At 44.0% G+C, this 7606-nt stretch overlaps 1 long non-coding RNA gene across 1 annotated transcript; it reads right to left on the reverse strand.

Moving 5' to 3' along the window:
- Positions 1 to 2016: 2016 nt before the first annotated feature.
- LOC144365640 (uncharacterized) lies at positions 2017 to 5120 on the reverse strand. The gene is made up of 2 exons (XR_013424331.1): positions 4940 to 5120; positions 2017 to 4226 (listed from the first exon to the last, which is right to left on the reverse strand). It is a non-coding gene; the product is annotated as an uncharacterized LOC144365640 (long non-coding RNA).
- Between the last annotated feature and the right edge of the window lie 2486 nt (positions 5121 to 7606).

Consider the following 7606-nt stretch of genomic DNA (forward strand, 5'->3'; position numbering starts at 1 on the left):
GACGTGAAATTTGCTGTTGGCCTGGTGGTCTGCATCCCCCATGCAAGGACAATGGTAGCAATTGTTTTCTGAGTTTTGGAGACAGCAGGCAGAAAAGAATTGACTTCACCTTGAAATGAGTCCCACCGTCCTTGGATTTGGAGACTGCCTCTTCTTAAAGATAAGTGGAAGGACTTTGGGCACTTGAGGCTTGTTTGGTTGCAATTAATAATATTAGCAACTGAGATTTAGGATGGGAGGCTGTTTGGATTCTTGTTTGTGACCTTGATAGTATGGCTAACTTTATTTACGTTTTAAAGCCGATGATTCCTTGACTTGGTGGGGGAATGCTCACTCACTCCCCTTCCCTGACTTCAAGTCATACACGTAATTTTTCTGTCTGCTAAGAGAAGCTCACAGCTCTCCCCAGACTAACAGGCTCTAATGCTAGATATTTTTCCCCCTTTAAACTCTAAACCTTTGAATTTGATGTGACCCTAAGTGATGCAACACCACACTGAGAACCTTTAAAACTTTCATTTTCCTAGGACTGTGCAACACTTGCATATACCTAAAGTTATATCCTATATAGATTTTGAATATTTCAAATGACTTTGTCTGATATAAGGCCAGAACCCATTGGATAATTTTCCATTAAAATTTTTATTTGATGAACTTATATTTTGATGTACTTGTATTTTATTTGATGTACTTATATATTTAACCATTCACAGAAATATATTAAAATATTTCTTTTTCAGAATGTTAGTTCTTTCTCATTTTAACATATAATATTTTTTTAAAAAAATTTAAACTTTAATCTATAGGATGTCCTATTCATTTTAACATATATTTTTCTAAACTCTGTGCTTCTCAGACTCCTTTGAGAGTCTGATGGGCTTGGATTCTCTCTAGTATATACAAACACACATGCCATTTGGACCTGGTTCTTAATCGTCGGTCCTGACTGAGCTGTGTTAGCTTCGTGATCTATACTTCACTATTTGAGGTACAGCTCTTTTCCATGTTTATATTTCATAATAGCTTTGTTCTTTGTTTCAATCAGGTTTTTTTTTCTTTCAATTTAATGTTTAGGTACCATAATTCATGAGCACAGTGACACAGGCCCAGGAAACATTGACCATCCAATTCCACTCTGGGCTCAGAGGAGCATATGAAGAAGCACTGAGGACTTTTGGGCTGGACATTGAGAGATGAACTGAGTGGAGTCGATAGAGGCAGAGACTCCAAATTAGAAAGACAGGGCAAGAAGGTGATAGTTCCACAGGAAGGGGCAGGGGCAGCGGAGGGGCTAGGGATATGGCTGGGGTGACAGAAGAGCAAAGGCCCCTCCCTGTGCGTTTAAGGTCCAACATCATGAACACAGAGGGTGCTTCTGTTCCTTGGCTTGTAGGCAGAAGAGCCCCGAGAGGCATCCCATTTAGACCCAGAATAGCCTTAATCAATAATGATATCTTTATTTCTGAACACACAACCCCATGCCTTTGAAAGGAGCAACCGGTGTTCAACCTTGTCTTAGTCAGTTTAGGCTGCTGTAACAAAACACCTGAGCCTGGGTAATTTACAAATAAGTAGAATTTTATTGCTCACTGTTAGGAAGACAGGGAAGTCTCAGATCAAGGTTCAGCAGACTTTGTGTCTGGTGAAGTCCCACTACTCAGGGATGGCACGTTCTCTGCATTGTCATGTGGTGGAAGGGGCAAACAGTCTCCCTCAGACCTCTTTGATAAAGGCACTAATCTCACTCATGAGGACTCGGCCCTCATGATCTAGTGACCCTCCAGGGGCCCCATGTCTTCATACCACCGTAAAAAGGGGTTAGCTTTCAACCTAAGAACTCTGGGAGGACACAGACATTCAGGACACATCAGAGCTTAATTCATGCTAGTTCAGAGGCGGCTCTCACATTTGGAACGGGTTGCCATAGTCATCAGCACTGTCACTGTCACTGGAGACCACCACCACCACCACCACCACCTCCACTGCTCACTTTATGTGGAGGAGATTGATTCAGGCTCAGGGAGAGACAATTTTTAATAAAGACCAGCAAAGAAAACGTACAGCCCTTGTCTTCGGATGCAGGTCTTCTCTTGTCTGATTGACATGACAATATTAGGCAAGGAAAAAATGCCACCTTGGGAACTGAGTGCAAGTAGCCCCCTTTCTCCACACCCATGCCGCAGGGTCAGTTCAGACCTTCTCCATCCGAGCCTGGACTCTGCCTGGCCTCCCCTCTAGTCGTCCTGCCTCTGGTCTTACCCAGTTGCGATGTCCTTGGCACTGTGGCTACAGCCATCTTTTTAATACGCAAGCCTGATCATGATGCTTTCCAACTTAAATCACTTATATTTCCCCTAATTTCCACGTGACAATGTTCAGACCACTAAATATAGAGCCCAGGACTCCCCACTCCTGACTTTTACATGAGTGAAAATGTGGTCTCATCTCTGTCGTTGCGGCTGAATACAGCTCCCTGAATACACATGTGATTTTCCATCTTCTCATCTTTTAGGATGATTTTCTTTTAGCCTTTTAGGTTCTTTCCTTTTTTGTCTGACTAGAGAATTGCTCTTCATCCTTTAAGAGCCAGCTCAAATGTCACCACTTCCAAGAAATCTTCCTCCACATCTCTAGAGACAATGAAGAGCGTCTTTTACTGAATCCCCGTAATGCCTTTCTTCCATCTTTCTTTTCTTCCATGAAAACTTTGAGACGCACACATTATTATAATTGGGTGTCCTAGGATGGCAGGATACTCCGTTCACCTTGATACCTTTTGCCCAGGTTGGGTATAGGGTTGGAATTGGATAGTTAATGAATGAGTGAAAGCACGTATGTTATTTAAAATAATTTCCAAGTATAAACAACAGAAGTTTATTTCTGGGATGTGTAAGTTATCCCTTTTCTTCCCCTTCTGAGAATTCTTTTTCCATTTACTTTGGTGAGAATGGATGGAGGGCTAAGAGCAGCTGGAAGGGACAGAAATGCTGGAGGAGATGGGCAGAGATTGAGGTGTGGACGTAGTGTCGGAGACAGGGAAGTGAGCTCAGGTATCTCTCTTGACGTTAGTACATCACGTTCAGGACCACAGAGAGTCATTCCCGTGGGCTTTCCAGAGGTAAGCTGGGGCTCCCAGTGTGGGCATGAGGGGGCGGCTTCCCAGGGAGAGAAGAGCATGGGGAGGGCTCCCAGTGCAAAGTTCAGGGGGAGCTCAGGCACCCACACTCCAACTGTCTCTTCATTCTGTTTATTTTCCTTTACATCCTCCCTCCTGGCACTCAGGGATCTTCCCTTTCAGCCTGTCCAGCCTGAAGATAGTGGAAAACACAGTCTTGGCCACGCCCAGGGGCCTTGGGGTTCCATTCATCCTGCCACTGCTCCTGATCCAAGAGCCAGATTTCAGGTGTCTTCCCCTGAAGACTCACTTAGCCTGGAAACTGGGTGCCCTAGGTCTTGGCAGTGTTTAGAAGCCCTTTAGAGAGATGCTAGCTTTTCCAGTGCCAGGACTGGGTGGACGTCTATGCTGATGGGTAGGCAGTGCTGCTGTCGATCTCCCTAAACACGGAGCGGACAGGGTAGGCTCAAGTTAGGCTTATTTCTCTTCACCGTTTATGTATGATTCAGAAAGAATCACGCATAAACTGGAATTTGCTCCACACATAAGAGGAGAACATCATGGCCGAGGCTGAGCATTGGGAGCCTGCTCTCCCTCACCATCAGCAGCATCTCCCTAGAAAACCGTGCTTAGAGGGTAATTCTGAGAGTAGGAGCTTCCTCCCTCACTGTGGATTCTGCTGGAGAGGGGCTAAGGGCTTCCAGTGGGGTGTCCAGATCTTGCCTCCTTTTGTGGCTATAGTTCCAAAGGGGCAGAGATGGGGGAAGGGGCGCATCCCTCACCTGAAATTAGAGTATGAGCCCAGGCTGGTTAGGTGCTGTCCAGACTAGGTGTGAGCACTGGAATGTGAACACTGAGACGAGCAAGCTCGTGGGGGGAAGTGTTTCTGAGTGGGGGTACCAGAAAGGGCTAACATACAACCAAGGGTCTATAAGGAGCTGTGGGATGTTGGTGCTTGTAGGATACGTGTAACTGCATTTTGGGGGCACACAGATAGCAGTACAGTCTCAGCTGCTGGTTGGTGGCTTCCTGAGTCCCTTCTTTCACTGGTGCCTTAGTCTCTACTTCTCTGGAGTGTTGATCTTGATGCTTTTGCCCTCATTGCTTTTTCCTAGAAGTGGATCAAGTTTCTTTTTTATAAAGGGAAGAAAATAATTGAATTTGAAAAATATCCAAATGTATGGTTTATCCATGGGGTCACTAGACCAAAGTTCAACCTCTAGTAGGAAATTCTGAGTTTATTTTCCACTTTGGTCATTTAACTAGTTTTAGATAAACCAAAGTACATTTTTTTTCTGAACTTTGGTACTTCAGAAGCTGAGATTCAATGAAAGTACACATAGACACAGCAACACACACACATACACACACACACACACACACACCCCTGATACACACATATCAGCTTTCCTCATGATCAGGGTTGGTTACAGAGGAAAACTAGGTGACATTTCATTCATTCATTCACGGAATATAATTTGATTTCCTCTGAGAACTGGCTCCTCACATGACAGGACATGTCAGAAGGTCTCCATCCCTTTACCCTATTGGGCTCGGAGCCGATGCAGCATCAGGCAATAAATGGAAATCTCAATTATCTCTGCAACATTTCAACTGACTTTTGGTTTTCCTCCATTTTCTCTCCTGGGAATGTCATGGGTCTTGGCACCTCTGGCTGTCCTGGAACAGGTGCGTGGGTGGCACCGTCGGGGATGGGCCTCTACCCTGACGCAGCTTTTCTAGACAGCTTAGATAAGCCCCTGGGGTTCTTGGGGATTTGTGTTTGGGAAACCGTATTATGCAAAAGCTGATATCCTCTCTCACCCTTCTGATGACTTTTCCAGGAAGCCTCTGCGGTGCTTTTGCCCATGGGCATGGGGTGCCGTCTGCCCAATGTCCATGGATTCCGCAGGAGACCACCTGGTTGGAGGAGCTCTGCTCTGCCTCAGGGTGGAACCTCGCTGTCGTGTTTACGGAGCTGCGTCTGCTCAGTCTCCTGCTGGCTGCTCTGAGTCACTCAGCAGAGAGTTCTGGTAATTTTCCTCTGTGAGAAAAGGGGCTGCCTGCCAACCCTAGTCTGCGATCCCTCTGTCTTCCTTCAGCATCAGCTGATGAGACAGGGCTTCTGAGTTCCTTTCCCTTTGTGTTCCGTGACACAGAATCGCCAGGGAAATGAGGCTAGAAACTTCTAGGGGATCCCAGGCAGCCAAGAAATATTCATAGGGACAAAAATGATAGGTTCACTAAACATAAAGAGCCAAATCACAATACTCTAGTGTTTGTGAATATGTGATGCATATGTAGATCTGTGTGTATGTTTGTGTATGTGTATGTTTTCCCCCAAAGATTGCATCAGTTGGAAAGAACGATATTCCCCCTGCATTATTTTTTTCATCAGGAAGAAAATGTGGTAGGAGTACACGATGGAAGTTTATTCATCCATAAAGAAAAATGAAATTATGTTATTTGCAGGAAAGTGGATGAACTAGAGAACATCACGTCAAGCGAAATAAGTCGCATTCAGAACGGCAAGGGTCATGTGTTTTCTCTCATATGTGGAAGCTTAAAAGGAGAAAGGAAAAGAAAGGTGGGGTGGATCTCCTAAAAATAAAAAAAGAGACCAGGAGAGGAAAGAGATTAAGGGTGGGAGGTGGGACGGGAGGCGGGAAGTGCTGGGGAGGGACACTGGCCAAATTACACTGTGGATCGTGTGCAGGTATGAATATGTAACAAATCCCAACAAGATGAACAAATGAACAATAAAAAAGGTGAGAAAAAAAATAAGAAAACCAAATACACCATTTAGCTCTTGGCCAAAAAAGAGTTTGTCTTCTGTACATTTTGAGGGCAGGGTTTTTTGGGGGGATCTGGACTGTCCATTTTTTTTTTAATTTCCCATGTTTCAATTATTAAGAGGGCCCTTCCTCTTGGAAGATGTGGGGAGTTGTCTGTAGGTTAAAAGTACCTTGGTTGATGTATTAACCCCCTTGAGTTTGAGACTTGCAATTCTGTGTGGATTCTACAGCCACAATACCCTGCCCCACCCTGATGCAGTGTCAATCTCACCCATCAAAAATGCCCATCCTCTGACACTGAGGTGGTACAATTAGGGCCTGCCATCTCAGCTGGACCCACCTTCCTCCACCTATAGTTGGAGTTCTGAGTCAGGATCTGGCAGTTTGGGTCTTAGAGCAAGAGCATGGTGATCCACACTAATCTACTTCGCCATGTTGGACAGTCTTTCTGTTCGGCTGGAGAACGTGTCAGAGGAGAAAAGCAAGGTGTGACCGAGGGCGGAGAGACTTCCGTCCTGTGTGTACCTGGACTGGGCATCAGCTGGACTGAACAGGCCCTACCACAGTTAGAAGGTGAAGCAGTGTGTTCCTCACAGCAGCTCTGTTTTAACATGACTTTACCTACCAGAGAAGAGAAGGCAAAATGGCTTTCTTAGAGAATGACAGGTTAAAAAAAAATTGGAGTCAATGTTATTAAAGCATCATTTTTTTACAAAATAAAATGCATTCATTCCAAATGCACAATGAGATGGATTTTGACAAATGTGTTTACCCATAGAATCACCACCTGAGTCAGGACAGAGCATTTCCATCCCACGGAGAAGTCCCCACGTGCTCTCTCAGGCAGTTCACTGTCTCTCAGCCCCGTCCAACTATGGATCTTCTTTTTTGTCACTGTAGAATAGTTTTCTCTGCTGTATAATTTATATAAAAGAAATGACATATTTTCATTCTTTTTAGTCTGTCTTCTTTTGCCTAACAGTGATTTTTTTTTTTTTTTTTTAGCAGAGATTGAACTCAGGGGCACTTGACCACTGAGCCACATCCCCAGCCCTATTTTTTATTTTATTTAGAGACAAGGTTTCACTGAGTTGCTCAGGGCCTTGCCATTGCTGAAGCTGGCTTTGAATTCGTGATCCCCCTGCCTCAGCTTCCTGAGCTGCTGGGATTACAGGCGTGCACCACCGCTCCTGGCTCTAACATGGTGTTTTTGATTTATGCATGACATTGTGTGTTTGGTGATTCATTTCTTGTTATGGCTGAAAGGTAAGAAGAAACATACTTTAATTTGTTTATGCATTCACCTGTTGATAGACATTTTGTTTCTCCCAAATAAAGCTGCTCTGAACATCTATGTATTTTTGTGGACATACATTTTCACTTTTCCTGGGTCTTGCTCTAAGACCTAAAAATGCAATAATTTTCTACTGATGAGTAGAAATGCTGGCCCATACAGTAATTATTTATTTAAATGAAAATGCAAACAATTTTTCAAAATGGTTTCCATCAACAACATATGAGGGTTGCAAATACTGTACCTCTTCCCCGGCAGCCCTTTTAATTTTAGCTATTTTAATGGGTGTGTACTGGTATTCTTTTATACTGGTATTCTTTTATCTTAATTTGTATTTTCCTGGTCTCTTGTGACATTAGACATCTTTATTTTCCTTATTGTCTATCTCTATAGTTTCTCCCG

The sequence above is a fragment of the Ictidomys tridecemlineatus genome, chromosome 7, assembly GCF_052094955.1.
Source record: "Ictidomys tridecemlineatus isolate mIctTri1 chromosome 7, mIctTri1.hap1, whole genome shotgun sequence".
Classification (NCBI taxonomy): domain Eukaryota; kingdom Metazoa; phylum Chordata; class Mammalia; order Rodentia; family Sciuridae; genus Ictidomys; species Ictidomys tridecemlineatus.